This window comes from Molothrus aeneus, chromosome 1 (assembly GCF_037042795.1).
Source record: "Molothrus aeneus isolate 106 chromosome 1, BPBGC_Maene_1.0, whole genome shotgun sequence".
NCBI classification, from domain to species: domain Eukaryota; kingdom Metazoa; phylum Chordata; class Aves; order Passeriformes; family Icteridae; genus Molothrus; species Molothrus aeneus.
Window position 1 is genome coordinate 93,129,485 of NC_089646.1, and position 23,324 is coordinate 93,152,808.

The 23,324-nt window shown below is 41.2% G+C and overlaps 1 protein-coding gene across 4 annotated transcripts in view; it reads right to left on the reverse strand.

The window, feature by feature from the left end:
• The window catches only part of CARMIL1 (capping protein regulator and myosin 1 linker 1), a 190,247-nt gene that overhangs the window by 160,193 nt on the left and 6,730 nt on the right, over positions 1-23,324 (reverse strand). The gene's annotated exons all lie outside the window — the stretch shown is intronic.

Genomic DNA, 23,324 nt, shown 5'->3' on the forward strand with positions numbered 1-23,324 from the left:
AGCCTTCAGAAAGGTGAAGTGCCAATCAAGAAAACATTTTAAAGTCTTCCTGTGGGCTAGATATTGATAAATTAATGCAATATAGGCCATTAAACCATTTGTCCATCATTCATTCATTCCTAAATACATCTTTTTGAGGACACAGATGCACTCTCTTCCTGACAGTTTTCCTCCTCTGAGATATTCCAGATTTAAAACAAAATGGGAGATAAGTACTACCTTTCTAAGTCAGGTTTAAAAACACCACCTTTGTACACAGCTTTCAAAGATGAACTTTTCCATCACAGAAAACAGGACACGGTCAGTAACGTTAGTGGAACTACACAGAACTGGACACTAGAACAGACACGAGGCCTACCACCACTGCATAGAAGCTCTCCTATTTGGCTGGTTTGGGTTTTTTTTTAAACTTAGTGTTGTGTGACAGCCTCAATCCAGGTTCTCATTTCCCCTCCCATGCCAATAAATCCCAACTTGATCAGGCCACATTAGGCCAGGCTGTAACAGAGCTGCTGGACACTCAATGTTTCTGGTGGAATTTTTAGCAACCCCCACCCCCCTGTTGTTGTCCCAGTTTGCCATGATGAGCAACACTTCTGTTTCCCCCACGCTTGCCAGGTTGGCCTCTTGCCCCTACGTTAATCTGCAGTCCTGGTGTGTGGCAGCACAAGGCAGGCTTAGCTAAGCTGCCACCAGTCCTGCTTTTGTGCTGCAGCTCACCTGGCAGCTTTTTCCCCAGCAGCATCCTGGTGCTCTGCAGCTCCAGCATGTTCCTTCAGAGAACATCACTTCAGAGCAGGGCCAGGAGACAGGAGCCATGAAAAAGCAGTAAAAGACAGAAGGAGCAAGTTTCCTAGTTACATTTTTACCTTCCACATCATCCACAGAATTAAAGCAGTTAAAATAAAAGCCACATCTCTTATCCTGCCATAACCACAAAGAGGCAGGTACACCTGCAGGCACACTGAAGGGATATACCTCAGGAATCATTCCTATGGAATAATTTTCTCAGGTATGGTTACACTCAGAGGGTGAAAGAAATTTTGCCATTACTTCAGTTTGGAACTGGCTACCATTTCTACCAAACTGCATCAAGCAGGACTTGCAGCTTGCACCTCTTAAAAACAATGCAAGACAGTCAAGAAATACTGAGAAAGACAACGAATGCTTTTTTCTCACAGTTAAAATTGGCATCTAAAGATCAAATCACCCTAGGAGGCTTCAAGAGAAGGAATGTACAGGCCATTCCAAATCTACACTCGGAAAGTCATTCTCCAAAACAAAAGAAAGTAAACAAGCCACAGCTCCTCCATTGGACTGCAGTCCTGTAAAGGCAGAGGCCAGGAAAAAGTAGCCAAGAATCCTGCATGCAAATCATTGCATTCTCTTTTTTCAGCAAGGGTTTAGAGGGTTCAGTGGTGTTTGAAGGATTTTGGGGTTTTTCAATATCTGGTGATTCTAACCCAAATCCTCTGGAAAGTAGAACGAGGTACTGGAACATCGTTTGCTGAGATGCCATATTTGAGATGTAAGTAAAATTGCTGAGAAAGAAAGTGACGTCTGGCACTTGGGTGCAAAGGAAAAGCAAACAAGAAGTCTTAGCAGCCTATTAATGTGGGGGTTTTTTTTCTGTGACTGGAACATATATACAACATTGAACTTTTGCAAAGCTGATTATTAGTAATTCCATAGGAACCAACACCTACTTGAAGAGTCAATCAATAGCTACATAAATGGCCTCTGTATGCAGAGGTAGATAGGTCATGTTCAGTCACAGCAAGACTGAGTATCTTATCTTAGTACCTTTGCTGAGATGCCTCTCGTACCCTGTATGCAGAACCCTGGACCAACACACTCTCTCCATTTCTTCCCCATCACCATGATCAGCCTAAACATCCTTGGCAGCCTGCACATGCATAACAGCCTGGCTCACTTGGCTTAGCAGAGACAATGAGTTACCCAGACACCCTGATCATCTGAAACATCCACAGCTGTCCCCATTCACCAGAAGACTGTGACACTGTGGTTGTCAGTGTCGTGCCTACCAGCCACCTTAGGCAGCAGCAAAGCTCAAGGAACATGTTTTGTTGTTGATGACATCAGCCAGAAAAGTTCGTACAAGGAAAAATGCTTTGGATTCCAGACACTGAGTTTTTCCAAGAGTGGCTTTGGCCATTTTAATAGCTCATCATTAAACTTGTCTCTCTTTTATTTCACAAGCCAAAGAGCACCACAAGCAGTTCACGTTTCATTATTATCTCCACTCAAGCAACACCTACAAACCATTTTAGAAGTGAGAATCCACTCTCCTGCTTGAATGCAGACATTACCCCACCCCAGAAAACGTTCAACATTCAAGACCAGACATCACAGTGCAGCAAACAGCCATAGGAAAGGAGGGAGTGAAGACAGAAATAAATCTATGAGTTTAAAGAGAACTGCATCAAGAGGCTAGAAAAATAATTAAGAGTTCTTGGGGGAAGGGAGAAAGACTAGGAGCTCCATGAAATAAGGCATTAAGGGCCTATATCATATTTACCATGGATTATTACCCTTCCCAGGATATTGTGTTTAAGCAAACATTCTGAGAATACAAAATAGGATCCTGTGGCTAATATAATAAAGTAGACTCACAGCTGGACTTTCAAAAACTGCCAAGATAATCTTAAATCAGAGCAAAGCAAGTCACCAGGTCAGAGGCTGCTTTTTAAGAGGCCTGTTACCAGCACTGTAACAAGAAATTCCTGCGTGAGGAGATGAAGACAAGCTCATGTTATTTCCTGAACTGTCTCCACTGCTCCTGTGGTACACTCCCCAGTTGCTACCTAGTTCATCTGGGTTTTGGTGATAGATAAGACAACACTTTATTCTGCACATCTTTGATTTAAGAGCATTTGCCTCTGGTCTTTTAAATTGATTTAATTTAAAGTAATTCTGATATTTGCTCTTTGGAAAAGCTGTTTTCAGAAACAAAGGAAAAATTTCTGGTATCATGGTATCTGGTATCCAAAGCCATTGGAAGACAGCTGATGAGAGGCATTTATCTCAAAGGGAAAAGCACACCCCCCCTCCTTCCTCCAGCGCTTGGTGGGACTCCAGCCATGCCTGGATCACAGAAGAGGCACCCATGCTGGTCACAGGAAGGGGACTGCTGAAGCATTTGTTGCATTTTCCAAATTTACTGCAGCAGGATGGTATCACAGTTCTCCATTCAGGATGGTCACGGAGAGCCTTGTGATTCAAGAGACCTGTAACTTAAGCAACCTGCTCTTGACCAAATCCACAGTTATTCAGGGCTGCTCTACAACCCCTCAGAACATTTCTCACAGCAGCTTCTTCTCCTGAGAGAGGAGCAGCAGCACTGGACATTTTAAAGATCAGAAGGAGGTAGAAAAGGTGTCTGGCAGATGCCACAAAACATCTGCTAAATGCACTGCCACAGCCCACAACAGGCAAGCCCACAAACCATTATAGGCTTCAGAAGACAACCAGAAGCTACAATTACAGCATTCCACAGCAGCACAGATGGAGAGATCAACAGCACAACCAAGTACCACACACACTTGTGGAAATCATCACAGTAAGAACACTACGCATGCCAGCAGGATACACCACTCAGGGAAAAGGATGGTTAATTACCCGAGGCAGCGCCAAGCCACTCTTCCATTCCACTAACATGAAAGCCAAGTGCAAAGAAGCAAGGTGAAAATAATTTTGTGTAGTGTGAGCCATCTAAAAGACTTAGGCATTTAGACTAAGCTGAAGCCTAGGTGACCCCTTTGGTCCTTCTCTAGTCACAGATGGGGTTCACTCCCCAATTCCAGAGTTGTTCTTCAGTTAATTAACTAGCTAAAATAAGGAACACTTTGCTTTTAGCCAGCTAAGTGTGCAGCAGATTCTGTCTTGCCCCTTCAGGGATGAACTGAGCTGTGGTCTCTTACTTAAGATGGAGATGTAAGGCTAAAACACCATTTGAAGAACCTGGGTCCAGAGCTCTCTGCTCATTTGGTATCACATCTCAGCAGCTTGGCAGCACATGTGACAAGCTGACCACCACACAAGACCAGGTAGCTTACCCAGGATTCGTCACAGCTTAAGAGCAGGCACGCAGGCAAACACCAGCTATAACAAATATGTCAGATATTGGAACTCCAGCAATTCAAGCAATTGTTTGTGTAACCCCAGCTAACATTTTTAACCTCTTTAGCTATGCCTGCTAGTGATGTAGTGGGTACTTCTAAAAGGTGAAGGATTTTTAAAGCATCACATCCAGGAGACAGCTGTTCAAGACCCCTGTAACAAAAGGAAGAAAAAGACAGGTATATCTTTAAAACCACACTTATAATTGGAATTTTAGCCAATACCAAGCTGTCACTGAAATTGCTGATGTGATGCAATTACCCAGGCAACAGCCCTCCTTCTCTTTCCATCCTAAATAAAATTTACATCAGACCAAACTACTCCTGCCTAAATCTAACATAATCAATGCAGAAATCTGAGTTTAGCATAAAGATAAACCTCATCACAGCTACTCTTATGGCTAACCACTGATGTCTATGAATTGAAACAACTCCACAGCTGTGGATACAGTCTAGATTTATGTATCTGTATCCTTTCAAACCCTCTCTGAAAGTACACACTTCCTGAGTTGCTAGTGTCACTCATTTTAACCTCAATAATCCTAACCACTATCACTGCACATGTTCTGCAGAATCCCACCATACAATGTTTATTTCCTTGGAGAGGGAAAAGAAAAAAAGCCACAAATGAGTTCCTGGCCTCTTCAGGTTGCTTCTCCCTTTGCCGGGGCCTGATCCTTACAAGCACAGCAGGACTTCCCCAGCATGGACTCATTTCTATTCTCTTCAGCAGGCAAGGCAGACACACAGCTCTGGCTGAGACTGGGGTTTACAGAGTGATGCTGGGCAATTGTTTTCCTTGGCTCTGCAGCCTCCGATCTCCTAGTTTAAAAACCTTCCTTTCCCTATAACCTCATTTTTAATTGCAAATTGCACAACGGTTTATTTGTGTATTCTTCATACACATAGAAAAGCCTCTGCCAAAACAAGAACTCCTAAAAAAAGCAGCTGGGTTAACTGAGGCAGACTGCAAGATCTTTGAGAAATGAGGCTCATTAAGTACTTAACACTAGCGCAGTGTAAGCCCTTCATTCAAAACTCAGACCACAGATTTCCATTACTGACTGAAATAAAAGATCCAAGAGACAGGAAAGGGGAGGGAGATAATGCATTTGAGCATTTCCATCTGCTTTTTCCTTCTTGGCACCACGAAGCCCGCTAGCTACAGCCAACAAGCCATTACACCACACTTTGATTTAATACCTGGCTTCTGTCTGCACTAACAGGTATAACTGCCCTGCAGCAGCCCAGGTCTGCTCAGCTTACTCACTGGCTGTCACTCTGCTCATCACAGCACTTCACTCAGGAAAACACACCAGACCACCGTAATGGGCAGTAGATCTCTACCTGGAAAGCCTTTTCCCCCTCCTCTTCTCCAGGGAAACATAAAAACCACCACAAAGAGCTTGGTTTCTTGCCTATGGCTAGCATAGTAGATTATAAGGAAATTCCAAGGGAGAGAGAAAGTTTAAAGTTATTGCTATGGGTTTATTCCTTCAAAACATCCATAGGTTGTTGCTGCTCTCTCTATTAAGGGTAGGGTATTACGAAGAAATCAGCTGTGGCAGTTATTTTTTTTAAAGACAGGTCAGAGAAAAGCTGCAAAAGTCAAGCATGCCAAAAATATTAGGTGTCTCCTTAACAATCATACAACTATCCACATTTACATAAAATGCTTTATCAAAGGAAAGATACTTTATCAAAGGGAACATAAACCTGAGTGTAATGCCTTGCTTGAAGGGACAGAACACTCAGAAAATGAAGAGCAGAAAGGGAATAGTTCTTTAGAGAAGGAAACTTAACAACTGTGGTATCAAGTTTTCAAGGGATCAGTGGACTTCTCTACAAAGGAAAACAAACCAAGTGAAGCATTTCCTTCACTGAAAAAATAGAACTATCACAGAGCCCAGGGAATTTGGCTTAACTCACTTAGCTTAGCAGTAAAATTGATGGTATATGACTTCTCAAAGTTCCTAGAAAAATTTTCAAATACATTTTAAACGCTATTGACCTTCTAAATGCAAACTAGTTAACTTCTAGAGAAAGGATTGTACTACCTATCCCTCTGTATAAGGAAAGTTTCCAGAGTGAGTCAAAATTTGAGCCAGTCTTACATCTGGCAATTCCTAACTAGCCAACCTTTTCATACAAGATCAAAAAGAATCAAGGTCAGTCAGTTTATTCACTACACACCCAGACAACTGAGAAGTGCAAAGAAATTAATCACTTCATTGTTTTCATTTGACATGGTCATTCAACTTTCTCACTCCACAGCAAAGGCCATCCTGACCATGTAAATAGTGTATTTTCTTTCTACTGGACTACACAGAGATGTAGTCTCTATCCTAGACCTTCTGTATTACAGGAATCAATCCCAAAATCAAACTGGGCCTAAAAAGTTTAAAAGTCTCAAGTTTCTCTGGCAATTTATATAGCTCATATCCACTATTTAATTATCAAAGAGCAATAGCTCTTCTTTAAAAGCTACAACCTTATTTTCAAGCTTGGTTTCTTAGTAAAGAAATATCTTGGTTTCAATGTTTTCAACATTGGTTTCTTAGCAAAGATATCTATTTTTCAGCCTCACCAATCAAAACTAGATAAATATTTAGGGATGGTTCCCAAATCCTAGCACACCTTCCTAATGTCCATCTCAAATCTGTACACAACTGCATCAACCATATACTAATGTCACCAGTCAACATCTTCAAGACTTTTAGTTGCAAGGATCTGACCCACCCCCTACAAGACCCACATTTTCCTAGGCAGCATCCTTTCACATTATAAGAAGAGCTGTACTTGTGTATTTTCAATGTCATTTGAAAAATTAGCAGCCCTGTAATACTGTAAATATTTTCTCATGCCCTTGCATACTGTGTATTTATTAAATCTGTTAAATACTTTTTCTGCCTCATGATATGCTTTTCCCTATTTACAATAAATCTCCTGCATAAGGTTTTTCCTTCAGAGAAGAGCTTTACATCTCAGTTACAGGTGATATTATCTAGAGTCAGAGACAGTTCCCTTCTGGTAGGTTTTCCCTTTGATAATATATTGCAATAGTTTGCTACAATGTGCAAGCAAAATATATATATCTCATACTAAATAAGCATTTTGAAAGTAGAAGGGTAGCCTATATTAGTGTAAGAGAGAAATTTTTAACTACAGATTGTCATTTATTTGTCTAAGTCAGTGGCCCCAAAGTTCCAGAATACCACAGCTTATTAATGTTCAAGGACAATTACTTGCCCTGCAAAGAAAACACTTGTCCAGGAGAGCTTGTCACATGGAATTCACTGGAAAGCACAAACTAGGAAAGCATCAAAACTACACCGCAATAACTTAAATAATCAGAAGACAGACAAGATGTTGGAAGAAAACATTTTTTGAAAAAAAGATTTGGTTGGTTTGCTAAGCCCAACTCAAACTGTATTTTCACTCGATGTGTGTTTTCCCAGCTGCAAAGGGGAGCCTTTCCAGAAGGGCACCTTTCCAAAAAGGGTCTGCCTTCTTATGAAAACAGCTGCTGAAAACTGACATTTTTTAAGTCCAGTATTCAAGACTTTACTCTCCTGTCATTACACCATTCCCCTCACTCCATGCAAATAAACACCTTTTCAATTTGATGGGGAAAAATAAACCACATCGATTTGATTTGTCTTGGCTAGAGCCATGGGGGGAAGACCCAAGGTACAGACTCAGCATGAATGGGTGCAAGATGATTTATGTGATGGCTGTAATAGGTGACAGCTCCACTCAATTACTGGATGCTGCTGCCTAGAGGTTTTTATACATCTGCACCTCAGTAATTAATGCTATTAAATAATCATACTTTACATTCACTCAGTTATCAATACACTGCTTCGAGCTGCTGTCCAGATGTGACAGTGTTCACAGGGGTTCTTGGATGAGGCAAGAGACAAGAATGTTGACTCCATGTCCAGAAGGCTTGATTTATTATTTTATGAGATATATTACATTATAACTATACTAAAAAGAAATAGAAGGAAAGGGTTTCCTCAGAAGCTAGCTAAGAACAGAAAAGAAAAGAATGACAACAAAAGGCAGCTCTCTCAGACTGTCCGAGATAGCTCCGTCTTGATTGGCCATGAATTATAAACATTCAAGATGGCCCAATCAAAAATCCACCTGTTGCATTCCACAGCAGCAGATAACCATTGTTTACATCTTGTTTCTGAGGGCCCAGCTTCTTAGAAGGGAGAAAAATCCCAAGAAAAGATTTTTCACAAAAGATGTCTGTGACATTCAGATTTTTATTACCAGCTAATCTAAAGAAATGAGTGTGGCAGCAGACATGACTGTCAACAGGACCTGAGGTAACAGATTTTCCTTCTGGCTTTCTGTCACTAGAAGCTGCCAGATCCCAACTTTCTAATTCTTCACCAATAAACACAGCAGCTGAAATGCAGTGCAATTCAGAGTTAACGCCATCTTTTGTAATAGTTCATATTCCAAGTTTATATTTGTTCACAATCATTCCCAAAAAAAATTACAAAAGGCAGAAAGAACAAAAGCAGTAGCTATCTCAGTAAAGCACTGTTTTTAGAGGGCAAGGCTAGGCCAACAACCACACACTGTTCTCAGCAAGCACAAGCGGCTGTAGTGTTAACATTCTCACACAAGTGCTCACTCCTTCCAGAAGTGCTTGAGAAACAAAGTTTACTGCAGAAGCACCCACAGAAATGATAGTGGGGCTTTGCCCCAAGAATAATCACAGAAGAAAAAAATTAGTATTCACAACAGAATTGTTTCTAGCATCTGCAAGTTTAGGTGTGGAGAAAACATTCAAATACCCAGTAAGGCAGACTCAAGCCTCTGAACAGCAAGTGCTGAAAGAGCTCTGCAAATGTGCCTGAGATTTTCAAGGAATGGTGTTAAATCCACTTAAAAACAAACACCACGGCATTTTTGTAAACACATGACCACACGGAGGAGGTAAGGATACAAAATTATCCAATTACTCATTCATTGCAGATGACACACTTGGTTCCAACTAGTGCTCCTATAACTTCCACACTTTTTGTGGCTCTAAAAAGAAAGGAAAGTTTGACCCTATGCCTTGGAAACTTAAGCATTTCAATAGATCCAGTGTTACTTAGAAGGGCCTTCACCTAATAACCACACTTTTGGCACCAAACCAGCACTTCTTAGCTAAAAGGGGTAGTGGTACATCTGGAGCTAAACCAAACCAGTACTGACTCCAGGTCCATCAAGGGCCATGACCATCAGGAGCACACTGATCCTGGAATCTCTCCTCTGAGGAGATGCTATGACCCAGAGGGAACTGTCCTACCATTTCAACACTGAATGGGAGACCAAGAGCCTACGAGTCAAGAGGAACTGGTTTCTGGCAGCCGGCATTCTGAGGAGCCTTGCACACCACCTGCCATGCTTGTGGCTACCTGACAGCTATTTCAGCAGCTGTAGCGCTTGGAGCAGGCGTACAGCTGCCCCTTGGACAGGTAAGAGTGAAGCTGTGGGACTGCTAAGATGATCACAGTTGAGACTAGATAAAACCACAAGTCTGAGGCGTGGGAAGGTTCAATTTCTTGGACTTCTTTACTAATAATGGTCTTAAAAAACATTCAGCATTAGACAGAGTTCCCCAAAGCCTCCTTCATACTCTTCTCAGCTTCCCCTCACCCAGTTAGATAAACCCTAATTGACCTGTGCTCTGAGAAAAAAAAACTTGTGTCTTTGCTTACAGGTCTCCTGCTGCATGCAGGAGGACAAGGTTCACAGCTGTGGGTTGTCAAGTACAGAGAGCAAAAAGAAGGCTCACTCAGCAGTCTGAGTATTTCCTCTGGCCTTGATCTCACTCTCCTTGGCCTTGCTTTCAAATATCCTTCAGACAGTCTCCCATCTGCTTCTTTGTTCTTTTCTAGGGGAAGAGTCAGCTCTCCCACTGCCAGTTATCTTGGATAGCAAAACTGCTGTCCCAGGTCACTGCTGGTGTTAATCCAACTGCAAGAGAAATCCTGAGGCTACCTCTCTGATTCATCAAGAGATGAATCAGACAGAAAAGGAATCTTATAGTCCCAAACTGATTATTTTCAAAGCAAACAAGTAAATACAGGTGAAAGCTGAGCTAAAAATCTGCCATGGCTATATTTTCTAAGAAGAATGAGAAGCAAGAGGCCTGTATTTGGAAAGATGCCTTCTTGTCAAACCAAGATCAAGAGGTTAACTCTGTTGTTCTCCTTTTGGAGGGAAACCTGGTGTCCTGGATTAGTATCTATAGCTCCTAAATACTGCAATGCTCATCTAAGAAAGGATAAATGAAATATAATGTAATAAAAACAAGTTAGAACAAGCCTAATAAGAATTGAAAGACAATACAGTGCTTACATATGATACAGCTTAGGAAGGAAGTGCAAAGCCCTGATTCATCTGTTGTTCTCAAATAATCATAAAACTTCAAATAACCTAAAAAACTTCAACACTGCATATCTACACTCAATTTAAAAGTACAGCTTCAGAAATCTAGAACTCTTGTGGCCCATGTTAGAATAGATACCTTTCAGTTTTATGCTCTGTGTTCTTAATGGGGGCTGCATACCAGCTACATCCATATAGAAGAATGTAATAATAGCACACAAACTACACAGTATGAACATTAATTTTCATATAGGACTAATATACTATCAGACCTCCAGAAACATTTTTCCACACAAGACATTATTGTTTCTGTTTCCAGTAGCAATCCGGAAATTTCTAGCATTTATCTTTTCATGACTACGGGGCTTAAAGAGAAGGACAGGGAGTATCTACCAGCCTGTTAAGGAGTCTGGTCTGAAGAGCACTTCAGCAGAAAGTAAGAATGCATATATTTGCAGTAAAAAAGAAAATTATAACCCTTCCAGACTCTCAGTAGAGGTTCTTAGGTTCAGCCACAGTGAAAGGGATTTTATAGCACTTGTCAAGCAGAAAGCATGAATTTAATAATGATTAAACGAAGAAGATGAAGCTACAAGAACTCGGCAGCACAGAAGGTGAACCAGGCTCTGGTATTTCACAGCAAGTGTCAACAGAGGACTGTGCTCAGGCTGAAACAAATGGGCCCTGCAGAATCTGCAGATGCACTCCCTGTCTGGGGAAAAACACATTCAGCAACCGAGCACCATTCTTGATGCAAGAGGCAGCATGCTGGGCTTGGAAGATTTGATTTTATTGCCTCTTGCTTCAATTACTCTACTAACCTTAAAGTAAGAGTATAACATTACAATCTTTGAAATTTATATAATCTATGTGTGATCTATTAGGCAATATATAACAAAGTAGCTCTTTACATCACAAACCCATCTAAAGCATCAACCTGTGCCACATTATAGGCATTGGTATACATTCCTGGGAGAAGTGATTACTATGCACACATAAAAGCTCAACGTTCATTTTACACATGAACTCTACCAACAGGAATAGAAAAACATCAATATTTCCATTTCAGATGCTTGAAAGCAACCTTACCGCTCCATGGCACAGTGATAACTGCAAACCACTATGAATCTTTACCTCCATGTAATGCTAAAATCAGCTCAGGACAGATTTTCTCTCACAGGGGAAATTAAAAAAAAAATAGAAAATGAGTATTTTTCTTACAGTAGCATCCACCAAATATAACAGCCAGAGGTTACTGTAACCCAGATACTAAATTTCCTCATGTCAATGCATCCAAAATGCCCCAAGCATTAACCTAATGCCTCATCCAACTGGCCTGGCTCCATCACACACCAAAAGATCCACTTATCCTTGGACTGTGCAAGAAACAATGGACTGGGAATCCAATCCACTCTTCAGCTTGCAAGTGTGTGGGGTCTACAAACCACCTGAGAGTGCTCTTAGACCACAAGACATTACAGCAAAGAAACCAAAATCACAATTTTGGTCACATTTTAAGTAGATACAGTTGAACATAAGTGAACAGATGGATTATTCAGAAAGCCAAAAATATAACAGACTGGCATTTAATGGATTTTCACCACCGAAGTTTAAATGACATGGCAAGACCAATTCCACCTGACCATGTATTTTTCTTTTGTCTTTTAAGACAATGCCATCAGATTATCCAAAGGTCAATTATGAAAACTTCTTTACTCCCCAAGGGAGGGTCATCCAATACCCATGAATGTAAAGTCAATTACCCAACTTGGTCAGTGCCTTTCAAGATACTAAGTGGCAAGAACCACGCTGTACTAAACAACTCAACTTTGCAAAAATGCATCTGGACCCTGTATGTTTAAGGATTTTAAAGCCTACTTTATTATATCAGATATTAAGTCAGAGAACTGAACCCAAAAACTGATGTACAGCTTGAAACAGTTTTGGAGGAGAGAGGAGCAATGTCTGTGCACTGTGTTTTAAACTCTTCTGCAATCCTCTGTCCATTTGCTAAATTTCCCACAAGGGCTTTCCTACAGATATAAAACCTATTCAAAAGTTGTGAAACCACAACAACTTTTCTTTCAAAGGTAACTACAATGGCATAAGAAAATAAATAAACATATGAAACTAACACCTTTTCCCAAAGGTTCTCAAATTACTTTACCAATAACTAATGCCCAGTGAGACTGGTGCAGTATTTTTGCTGGGTCCATGGAAAGTACACTTGAAGAGAACACAAAAATACAAGAACAACTAAGGAAGCCTGCTTAATTCCTGCCAGGCTTCTGACAAGAGCCTCATGTCCCTGCCAGCTCTTCCCCTTTATGTTCCAGGAAAAGCTGCTATTACCACTTCAAAAACAGTGACGCATGGGAGGTGGAGAAAGTTATTCCTTTTCCTTTTGGTAGTTCTGTCACACTGTATATTCCTTTTTGCACAAGCTGAGGTTTTTCAGAAGTACTATCAATAAAGCAAAAAAAAAAAAAAAAAAAGGAGGCAAAGATGACATGGGAAAACATTTCTGAGTCTGGCCCCTCATAGCATGTGTATGGTAAAAAAGCTGGTAAGAGCAAGTAGTATTTCTTTTAGGCTCCCTTCCTCTCAATTCTCCAATGCTGTGAGAGCAGTGAAACCAGTGAATCCCTTCCTCCCACTGGAGCCCAGCAGCACCATGCAGATTCCTGCATTGGCAAGAGAGAGGTCTAGCATTACAGAAGGAGTTGTGCAAGCAGAGACACCTCCTCTCCCACTACAGTCCAGCCTCTTCCAGCTCCCCCACACAAATTACACAAGGAACAGCCACACTGTGGACTTGAAACAGAGAGGCTACTGCACAGCAAAGCTTTCTTTGCAGCACATCTCAAAGTACACACATGAGGGCATTCCTCCTCCCAGGCACCACCCTGCCTTTGCTCTGAGGCACAGAGCACCAGCCCCAGGCAGCTCTGGCTCCCAGGAAAGGCAGAGGAAAGTTGATTCTCAGTGCTCTGTGTCTAGCACAATTCCCTGACCCCTTCCACAGAAGGCTCATGCTGCTCCAAGCTCAAGGAAGAGGCACCATGGACATGGTAGGAATCACAACCCAGAGAGCAGTGGGAGACTGGTGCAGTTTAAGAGGTGAAAGGGGAGGCCCAGAAGCTGACCTGCCAATGATTCCTTCAATTATAAGTATGTCCTTAAGGCCAGTCTTGATATCAAAGAACTGTATGCAATTTTCTTTATGGTGAGAGGAAGCAGACACTCCAAGCAGAAAAAGCAACATAAGGAATATTCTAAAATAAACAATGGAAGATAAAAGTAGAAAAAGAAGAGAAAACATGGAAAAAATAAAATAGAAGAATAATGTATTTGGGGCAGACCTAAGCCCTCAGGCTGAACAAAAACCTACTAAAATTGCATTAAGGATACATTGTGATACACTAATACCATATAAAAACCTGCAGAATTTTAATTTCACACAATTTCACGCACATATAAACAATAGCAGGACCATCTAATAACATTACAGGAAATACATTAAAAGGATGGCATCACACTGGAAATATCACATGAAATTAGTATTTTCAGGTTTTCTATTTTTGGCTAAACATTTTCAAAATATTTAACATGGAGGAATATATTTCCAAGGCTTACAATAAGCATTTTCTCAGTTTCAGAAATCTTTCTCAGCTGGAAAGGGTGATAGTTTAACAATGAGAAGGCAAAAAGGCAATGTATTTTCAGTATCACCATTAAACCTGCAACCATCTATAATCTTTTAATTTGAATATGCAACTTGTGAGAGTTGAGAGCTGCACCTCTTAGCTTTTTTTAGTAGTACTCAGTGTAGCAAAAAACCAAGCAACAGTTTAAATGTGGAAAAAAAAAACAACAAAAAACCACCCAAGCAAAAAAAAAAAAAACCAAAAAAACCAAAACAAACCAAAAAAAAAAAAGAAAAACAAAACCAAAAAAAAACTAAATCCCTGCAGTATTAGATCACTCCTGAAGAATTTTCTTGGCATTTTGGCTAAAGACCGACCACACACTTTTCTGCAGATAAGCAGCTTTTCCAAACTTCAGCTGACGTGCCTACATAGAACCTCAAGAAAATCATCATGCAGCTTCTTCTGCAGTTTGCCAACATGGTGTAGCTGAGCAAGTAAATGGTAGAAAACTGGCTTTGAAATCACATGTGAAGGAAATAGTACAGATTATATAAAATACAGTTAAATTCCATCAGCAGAGTCAAGTCTCATAGAGGATGTCTTCCCAAAGTAGAGCGAGAGCTATAAAACTTGGGTAACAAAGCATTGTATTCACAGATGAAACCCTTTTAAAGCTATTTTACAATCTTTTACACTGCTCTGGCACCATCCACACCAGCTAATTACATTTAAATTGCAGTGTTATACTACAGTTCCTTACTTGTTTTCTTTTCACTTTCTCCCTTCTCTCAGCCCAACTGCTCCTGTACCTAGAAATGTGGAGAGAGCAAGCAAGTGAGTTGTGTCCATTGTACTGCCTTGCCTCCCCTCAGGACAAGCAGAATTTGCACAGCACTTGGTTGAGATGCTAGCAGCTGGTTTGGGGTTTAATGATGAGTTTTTGCTTGTTTTGTTTTGCTTTTGTTTGTTGTTTTTTGTTTTTTTTTTAATGTTGGGGTTTTTTTAACCAAAGAGGGCTGCCTTGGGAAAGGTGGAAAGAACTTAAAGCCAAATTACAGAAAGAACACTATAATGTCCTGCCTGAACAAAACTGCCACCATGACACAAATAACATAGACCTAGCATAGATTTTGATTAAATTGTACAAGGAAGTGGATAACCTGCCTTGCAAGACAAGATAAAAATGTATACAGCAAGTTTATGTCAGCCTACAATACTTTTTAGCATAGCAGCATCCTGTTCAGTCCATCACTCCTGTATTTGCAGGGATGCTGAGGAATTTGAGGATATTAGGGAACAGAAGTGGGGGAATATGAGCTGTTAGAAAAATAGACATACAGAGTGAGAAGGGTTAAACTAAAAAGCAAACTCCAGTCCTGACAGCAATCCACACACAGGAAAGCTTCCAGGGACTTTTTGAAGCAGATGATGTGGAAGGACAGTAAAAAGGAAGAGCTTTAAGATACCCACAGTGTATGCAACAATTGTACACAGAATACATCAAAATGCTTTACCAAAAATGCAGGGATTTTAGCACCTTCTTGAGATGAGAAAAGAGAAAGGTCAAAGCCTGTGCTTTTCTGCCACTGACAAAGTGCAGATGTGAAGAATAACAGTCAAGAAAGCAGCTTGTTACATTTAAAATTCATTTTTCATGCTATAACAATAAATGCATAATTTAGTTTTGAGATATTAAGAAACTTACCAAGGTGGCAGAAATTATTACTCAACGAAGCACCAGTACCTAACAAAGCTAACATTTCTAACAAAGCTAATATTTCTTCAAATATTAACTTACAACGTCATAAATACCAGAAGAAGAGATTGCCATCTAAAACCAGCTGCACTAAAAATCCCAACATCTGCTTTGACCTACCTTCACTGCTCCCTTCCTAAGGCTCCTCAGCTCCACATTGGCGTAGAGGCTCACATACATGGCTGTAAAAGGTATCATTCTTAAGCACCAGCCTCTAGTGTTTGTTAAGAGATGAGCCTCTGAAAGGCTTTCCCCTCTATCAATAGTTTTGTGTGAATAGTTTACTAGTGGTCTTCAAGGCAGAGAAGGAGAAGCCTTTTCATTCAAAGGTTGACCCTGAACAAACACAGCAGTGCCCTGTCTCCCAACTCAGACTGAGGTCAATAGCCATTCACTTCCTCTAATCAAATCTGAGTAGAAGCTGCTCTGCAGCAGCTATCTCACCCTCTTGCTTTGCTCCCTGGCCCCAAGAAGTAGGTATCTCTAACTTCACTCAAATCCTCAACATTTCATGGAGTTCTACAAAAGCAGTGGTTTAACCAAGTTTTAAGTACAAAGGAATGACTGCAGTTCAAGTGACATGTGCCTTAAGTGGCTACTCCATAAAGACATGCCTCTGGCAAGCATCTTTGAGGCACAAAGTGGAAATGGCTTTTTCCAAAGGACTTCAGCTTCCTAAGCCCTGGCCAAGAGAGTGCTTCCAGGCATCCCAAACAGACCACTGTCTACCCCACAGGCAGCATGCTGCTAACCACTGCTTCAGCTGTGGAAAGGGGGAAAAAATAGTTATCAACTCATCTACAAAGCATAGGAACAAGCACCACTTCCAAATGCAAGGCAGGATGAAAATCTTAAGGGGAATATAGACCCAGCATCTCCTCTTCTGTTTTCCATCTCCACATGCACACTTTGAGGCCCAGCCTACTGTCACAAAGGCCTACTACTCTACGCAGGGATAGGAATGTCACTTGTCTGCCAAAGGGATAAGCTGCACATCACCCACACTTGTTGTCACCTTACTGTAAATCTTCCATAGCTTCTGGGTGATTTCTCATGGGCACCTCCTCACAGCACCGACTCCTTCTTCTTCACAGCACAGCCAACAAACTCCAACTCTCTCCTCACCCAGCTAACCCACTCTTCTGTAGCACTCATCTTCTTATTGGACACAGCTGTGGCCTATTAAGGGCAGGCCTGTTCCTAATCTTTGGTGATCAGTACAGCTGCAACTCCTCAGGGGTGAGACTACCTTCTGCACTATTTTCTTACATTCTATCCCTCCACACACACTTTCAGGTCCAGACCAGAGTTCTTGTACTTATTTTTTTTATAAAGGTCACTTTGCAAGGAAGATCCAGAAATGCAACCTGTTCAAAGAAGAGCTTCTTCCCACTTGACAACAGTTTCTACCTGTGAACACTTTTCCCGTAGCCTCACAGGAACCACAAACCCTTTTGATTTGTGTTAACACCAGCAACGTGACTCCTTCTCTGAGCTTCATAGCAGAAACTTGTTTTGTTGTGCTAGCTTTATATTTCACATGCCACAGCTATTCAGATCTTACTCTGCACCACCCCTAACTCCCTGAGGCAGGGTCTCTCTTCCCTCATCCAGCAGGCCGATTAATTTGGTTAAATCTGTTCCAGGAGTGTAGGGTTATAAGAATCTGGCTCTTATAATTACATTTGGCATCCTAACAGTTTGTCATCTGAAATAATCAAATTAGGGAAGCTATCACTAAGACAAAGATATCACTCATGAGTTGACACAGAGTAGATGTTTCAGAAATGGGGAGAGATGAGACAGGACCAAGGGCAGAAATCAGCCTGGGGATTCAAGGTAGAGGCACAGAGCACCACTAGGAGCAGCTAAATTTAAGGATAATTTTATATCCTGGGCCTGTAATTACTTTACACAGAATTAAATTACTACTCCTCATTACTACATGAGAAAAAAAAAGAATTCTAGGTAAGCTAAAGTATTTTAATAATTAAACAAATCAGTGGCATTCACCAATTTTTCCACCACAAGAATGGTTGAAGAAGGGACTCTAAGCAACGAGAAGCATTTTTCACATGACACGGCACTAACTTTTCACTTAGGAGCCCTTGCAGCCATTCTCAAGTTTACTGTGTCCCCCTTCACACTACTTACACCAAAGTAAACCACATTCTCTGCATGAGAAGTCTTCTCTTAAAGTAAGTCAGGCAGATGAAACAAGCTGTAAGAGGAAAAAAGAAAAAAAAACTCCCCACAAATATATGTCTACCAAAGAACACATTCTGTTCTCCTCCAAGTCTTCTCTTTCTTGGGGAAAAAAGCCACCAATGGCAAAGAGTGAGTGAGACAAGAAGTTGACCCCAATGCTCATTTTTTATTTTCAGCTTGAGAAATTATATAATTAGTAATAATCAGTCTTCTGCCTGTTTTATGCACAGATTTCAGTGAAAATCCTTGCTTTCAGTGAAGGCTCCATTTCATAAATAATGGTGGCAAGGAGTCAGGCCCTCTCAAAGCAAAAGCACATTAACAAACCACTTTGGTACATTATATATTCAGCAAGAGAAGTAGGAAGAGTGTGGCAGTTTAAAAAGGAAATGCTTTCTAATTGGGTTACAAAAAAATTGACAGGAGGAAAGATTCCACGATCAGTTCAGAGCCACAGCAGATTCCTGCCTCCTACCCTTTTTTTTTTACCCCTACAACTGTTAGAGCTGTGCACAGAAAACCAGAACATGCTGAGTGAGATCATGTCCACATTTCCCCCTTCCAGAACACTGCAGGTGAATGTGTAAATGCAAAGTACATGAGCCAGGACAACAGCAGGTGCTTTAAGGGCACTGAAAAAGGAGTCCCTTTTTCTTTCCTTTCCCTGCCTGTACCAGTTGTCCAGAGCTGAAGAAAGGGAGAACAAACAAGCTGCATTTCTGTCCTCCCAAAGCATGGAAAGAACACACAGTACTCAAGGTGCAAGAAATCATCTTGAATTTCTATACTTTCATGCACTATCAGCAATTCATTGAATGACTGAATCATTGACCCATAGAACAGTTTGGGTTGGAAGAGACCTTAAAAGTCCTCTTGTTCCAACCCCCTGCAGGAGCAGGCACACTTTCTACCAGACCAGGTTGCTCAAAGCCTCATCCAACCTGGCCTTGAACACATTCAGAGATGGGGCATCCACAACTTCTGCGAGCAACCTGTTCCAGTGTCTCACCACCCTCATCATAAAAAATTTCTTCCTTACATCTAGTCTAAACTAACCCTCTTTTAGTTCAAAACCATTCCCCCTTTTCCTAGCACAACAGGTGCTGTTAAAAAAATTTGACTTTATTTTTCTTATAAGCCCACTTTAAGTACTGGAAGGCTGCAGCAGGGTCTCCCTGGAGCCTTTTCTTCTCCAGGCTGAAAACCCCCAATTCTCTCAGCCTGTCTTCATAAGAGAGGTACTCGAGTCCTCTGATCGTCTTCAAGGTACTCATCTGCACTCACTCCAGGTCCATGTCCTTGCACTGAGGGCCCCAGAGCTGGACACAGCACTTCAGGTGGGGTCTCACAAGCATGGAGTAGAGGGGCAGAATCCCTGGGGAGACTCACTCCAGCAGGTGGGTCCATGTGCTTCTTATGTTGGGGGTCCCAGAGCTGGACACAGTACTCCAGAATGCTAGGTTTGCAAATCTTCCCACCAGTTAAAGGTAACCTTATGGATCCGTGTATAACATAAATGTAAATTTCAGTGAAACTTGCACGTGTGTATTTTTTAAAAATATTTCCTATTTTGGAAACATATGCAACTGCATGACTGAATTAGTATTTCTATTTCCTGCAGTTCTCTCCTTATTTCAGTTTTTTGTAGCAATTTTACAGGCCACAATTCAGTTGCTTTCTAAGATACACCTTGTAAATGTATTAAAATACATTTTCACATCTAAGTATTTTTTGATTACCCTACCTCACTTCACTTAGATTTCCTGACATGAGGGATGTACCAACACCTACCTCCTTTCATCTTCATAAAGACACACTTAAGATATATGTCATAACAGTCAATATTCTGGGCAGGGAAGAGGAAACACCATTATTTTTAAAGAATGTCCCTATTTAACATCATTATCACACACCAGCTGTCATGATATAACGTGTGAGATTGCACACATTTTATGTAAAACCAACCTTAGACAACCCTGTTAGCTTCATGCTCTCAGTGGTTTAAAAGAAGTGCATATTTTTTAAGACAGGAAGTGAAATTCATCTCTATTCAAACTGAATATCACGGATGGATCAAGACAAAAGATGAGCAATGGAAACCAAGCACCAGAGCTTTTAATCCCAAAATAGTTTTGGCAGTGCAAAATACTACTGCCTCTATCCAGAGACTGCCATCCTGATAGCTGAACAGGCACAGGAGCTCAGGCTTTTCTCTGTTGCTTCACAAGAGTCAACCACATTGTTCAAGCAGTGTTCAGAAGCCACATGGAGAGCATACAAAATGGCCATAATTGCTCCTTTGAAAGTAAACACAGATAGACTTTATTTTTTAAATACAATTCCAGTCTTTATAAGAGTCTTTAGAAGCAGAACATGAAATCTCAGACCATGTGCACAGAAAAAAATATAAACTTCTTTGACAGGAGTCAACTCAGCTTTTTGTTTTAAAAGCCCATGGAAACATATGTCCCAGAGAAAGTGACAAGGACATATGAATTGCTCCCAGTGTATTTATGTTGGGCATACAGTACATTTTAGGGAGAGCCACCTGCCAAAGCAACTGTCTCAGTTTCAGAAGTAACACTGTGATATTTTAACAAAGAGAATATAAATGACTGAGGGCAGAAGCATAACAGAGACTCCTCAATGGGATTTCCTAATAAAGTGCTTTTGGTCACTACATTGCATCACACTATTCTATAGCCTTAAGATTAGGGAAAAAGCAACAACAAAAAAATCAAAATAAACCCAGCAACAAAGCAAAGAAACCCGACCAAACATATAGACAGCATGGCCACTTGCAATATTTCCTTATCTTTTATGTCTAAAAGTACTACTTCGGAAAGGAAAACTAATCTCAAAGGCAACTAGAGCAGGAATATTCTCTTTTTCTAATAGTGAAGACAAAAAATAGGATGAATCCTGAATTCCAGCCTATCATAAACCACTCTTAAAAACATCAATATTTCATAAGGAGTTGGTCACATTTATTTCACCATGTGAAATAAAAGCCATTTATATTGGCTTTAGCTCACATTTTAACTTCTCATTCTTTGCTGCTAATTACAATAAATCTGAGAGAAAGAAAAGGCTGGAGGAAATCATCAGCAAATTATATACAGATATCTCAGCTATTTGGGGGGGGGGGAAGCAACACCACAAACACCAAAGGTAAAAAGAAGCCCAGTCCCAAAAAGCATTTGTCTGCACGTGATAACCTGATAATCACTGAGGCCCCTGGATTTAAAAAAAAAAAAAAAAAAAAAAGACAAAGAAGAAGAAAATACTGAAGTATGTCAGACACCAACAGGGCATTCTGCCTGATCCCTTATGGTGGCAAAAGGTGGAGGCCTCAGAAGAAGGAGAGAGGGAGTAGGTGTAAAACTTCTCTTCTTTTTCTGGCTGTCTCCCCCCACTCCCCTCTTATCACAACTGAGACCTCTCCATACCCATCAGCTTAAGCTGAAATTGGAGAGAAGGTCAGAAGTTATCAGTATGAGGAGAAACACCACAGGCACTCAGCATGATGCCTTCAACCTTGTCCTCATAAAAAAAACAGGTTTGAACAAAACAATCACACAAAACCAAAGCGATCCTCTGCTGCTTAGAAAAGAGTGACGTCTCTATCTATTTTAACCCAATCAAAATACTGTGGTGAGCATCCCATTGAAGCCAAACACAGCTGAGTCCACTCCTGCCAGGAGTACTCTGCCTCTGGCTGAGGGCCACCTGGAGCAGCCTGCTCAAGGGCTCTGCCACAGCTAGGCTGCCTGCAGCCAACACAGCACAGGTATGTGACCCCAAAGGTAGGAACAAGCCTTGACCAGGGCTCCCCACCTTGCTTCAACTCTGGCACTCAACTATGGCCTGAGAACACCACAGCTACACCTGCACTCAGTTGCTTTCCCAGCTGAGGCCACCCTACAGAGCCGGCTGTGGGTCACTGCGGTGCTGTCACCACTGGAGCTCAGCTGCCACCCCAGTCCTGCTGAGTGTCTCCCTGGCCCACAGTGGGACTGTGCCCCACTGGGGAGCCCCACAATGTCTGTTCTGCCCACCCTGTGGGCAGCTTGGCACCTTTCAAGGTCTCCCATATGCCTACATGTTTCCTCACTTTCCCCAGTGCAACTTGGCTCTGCCAGAGTACCCAGATGGGACTAGGGTTTAGCCCTAATCACTTGAGGACTGATTTTTCTGCCTGTTCAAGCTGGTTATTGCCTTTTCAGGGCTGGATACCCGTTTGCTGCCCAAACACATGAGATTTGGTGCCAGCAGACCAGAGGCAGCTCAGCAGCTCATGATGTTTACTATTTTGCATCATTATGACTAACTGAAAAACTAAATAACTGCAGATTGAGATTACTGAGGCAGCAAACTCCTTGTGCAGACTGAAAAAATCTGGTTTATATCAAAATTCCTAGAAATAATTTCCAAACTCTGGCACCCAAAGCATCTTAAGGCAAGCATGGTGTTGTCATTATATTGCAAGAGTTCTATTATCATTATATTGCAAAGGTTCTGTATTGCTAGAGTTTCATACCTCCCTGATGTTTCTTGTAGGCAGCTCCTCTAGGCACTGACTCTTCCTTGTCCTCACAGTAGCCAACTGACTCCAGTTCCCACCAATCCACTCTTTTATAACACACTTCTTATTGGCTACAGGTGTGGCCTGTTAACATCAGGCCTGCTCCTAACCTTTAGTAATTAACCCAGCTGCAACTCTTTAGGGGATAAGATTACATTCTATACCACCTTCATTTACCCATACTGTATCCCCCTACAGCATGGTTTTTATCCTCCAACTTCACCAGTTTAATACTGGGATCCTATTGCAAGCAACACCAAGGGCTTTGCACTGTTTTTTCTGTTGTCTCAGATTCTAATTTCCATCTTAATTATCAGATGACCTTCCTATAACAGAGTGATTTAAGCAGATGGTTACATCCATATTCTAGTACTCTGTACCTTGAATATACTGTGAACAACAAGGCCAGCAGTCAAGTGTTTTTACAGTTACCTGCCAAGTGCAGTCATTTTTAAATAATCTCCCTTGCTCAAAGTGGTACTGATTTTGCTGAATTTCCCTAGGAAGAAAGGATGAGAGATCATTTAATTAAAGCAGAGATTTGGGTGTCAGGGCTCAGTGCCAGCCTCTGTGATTAACCTCCTCTA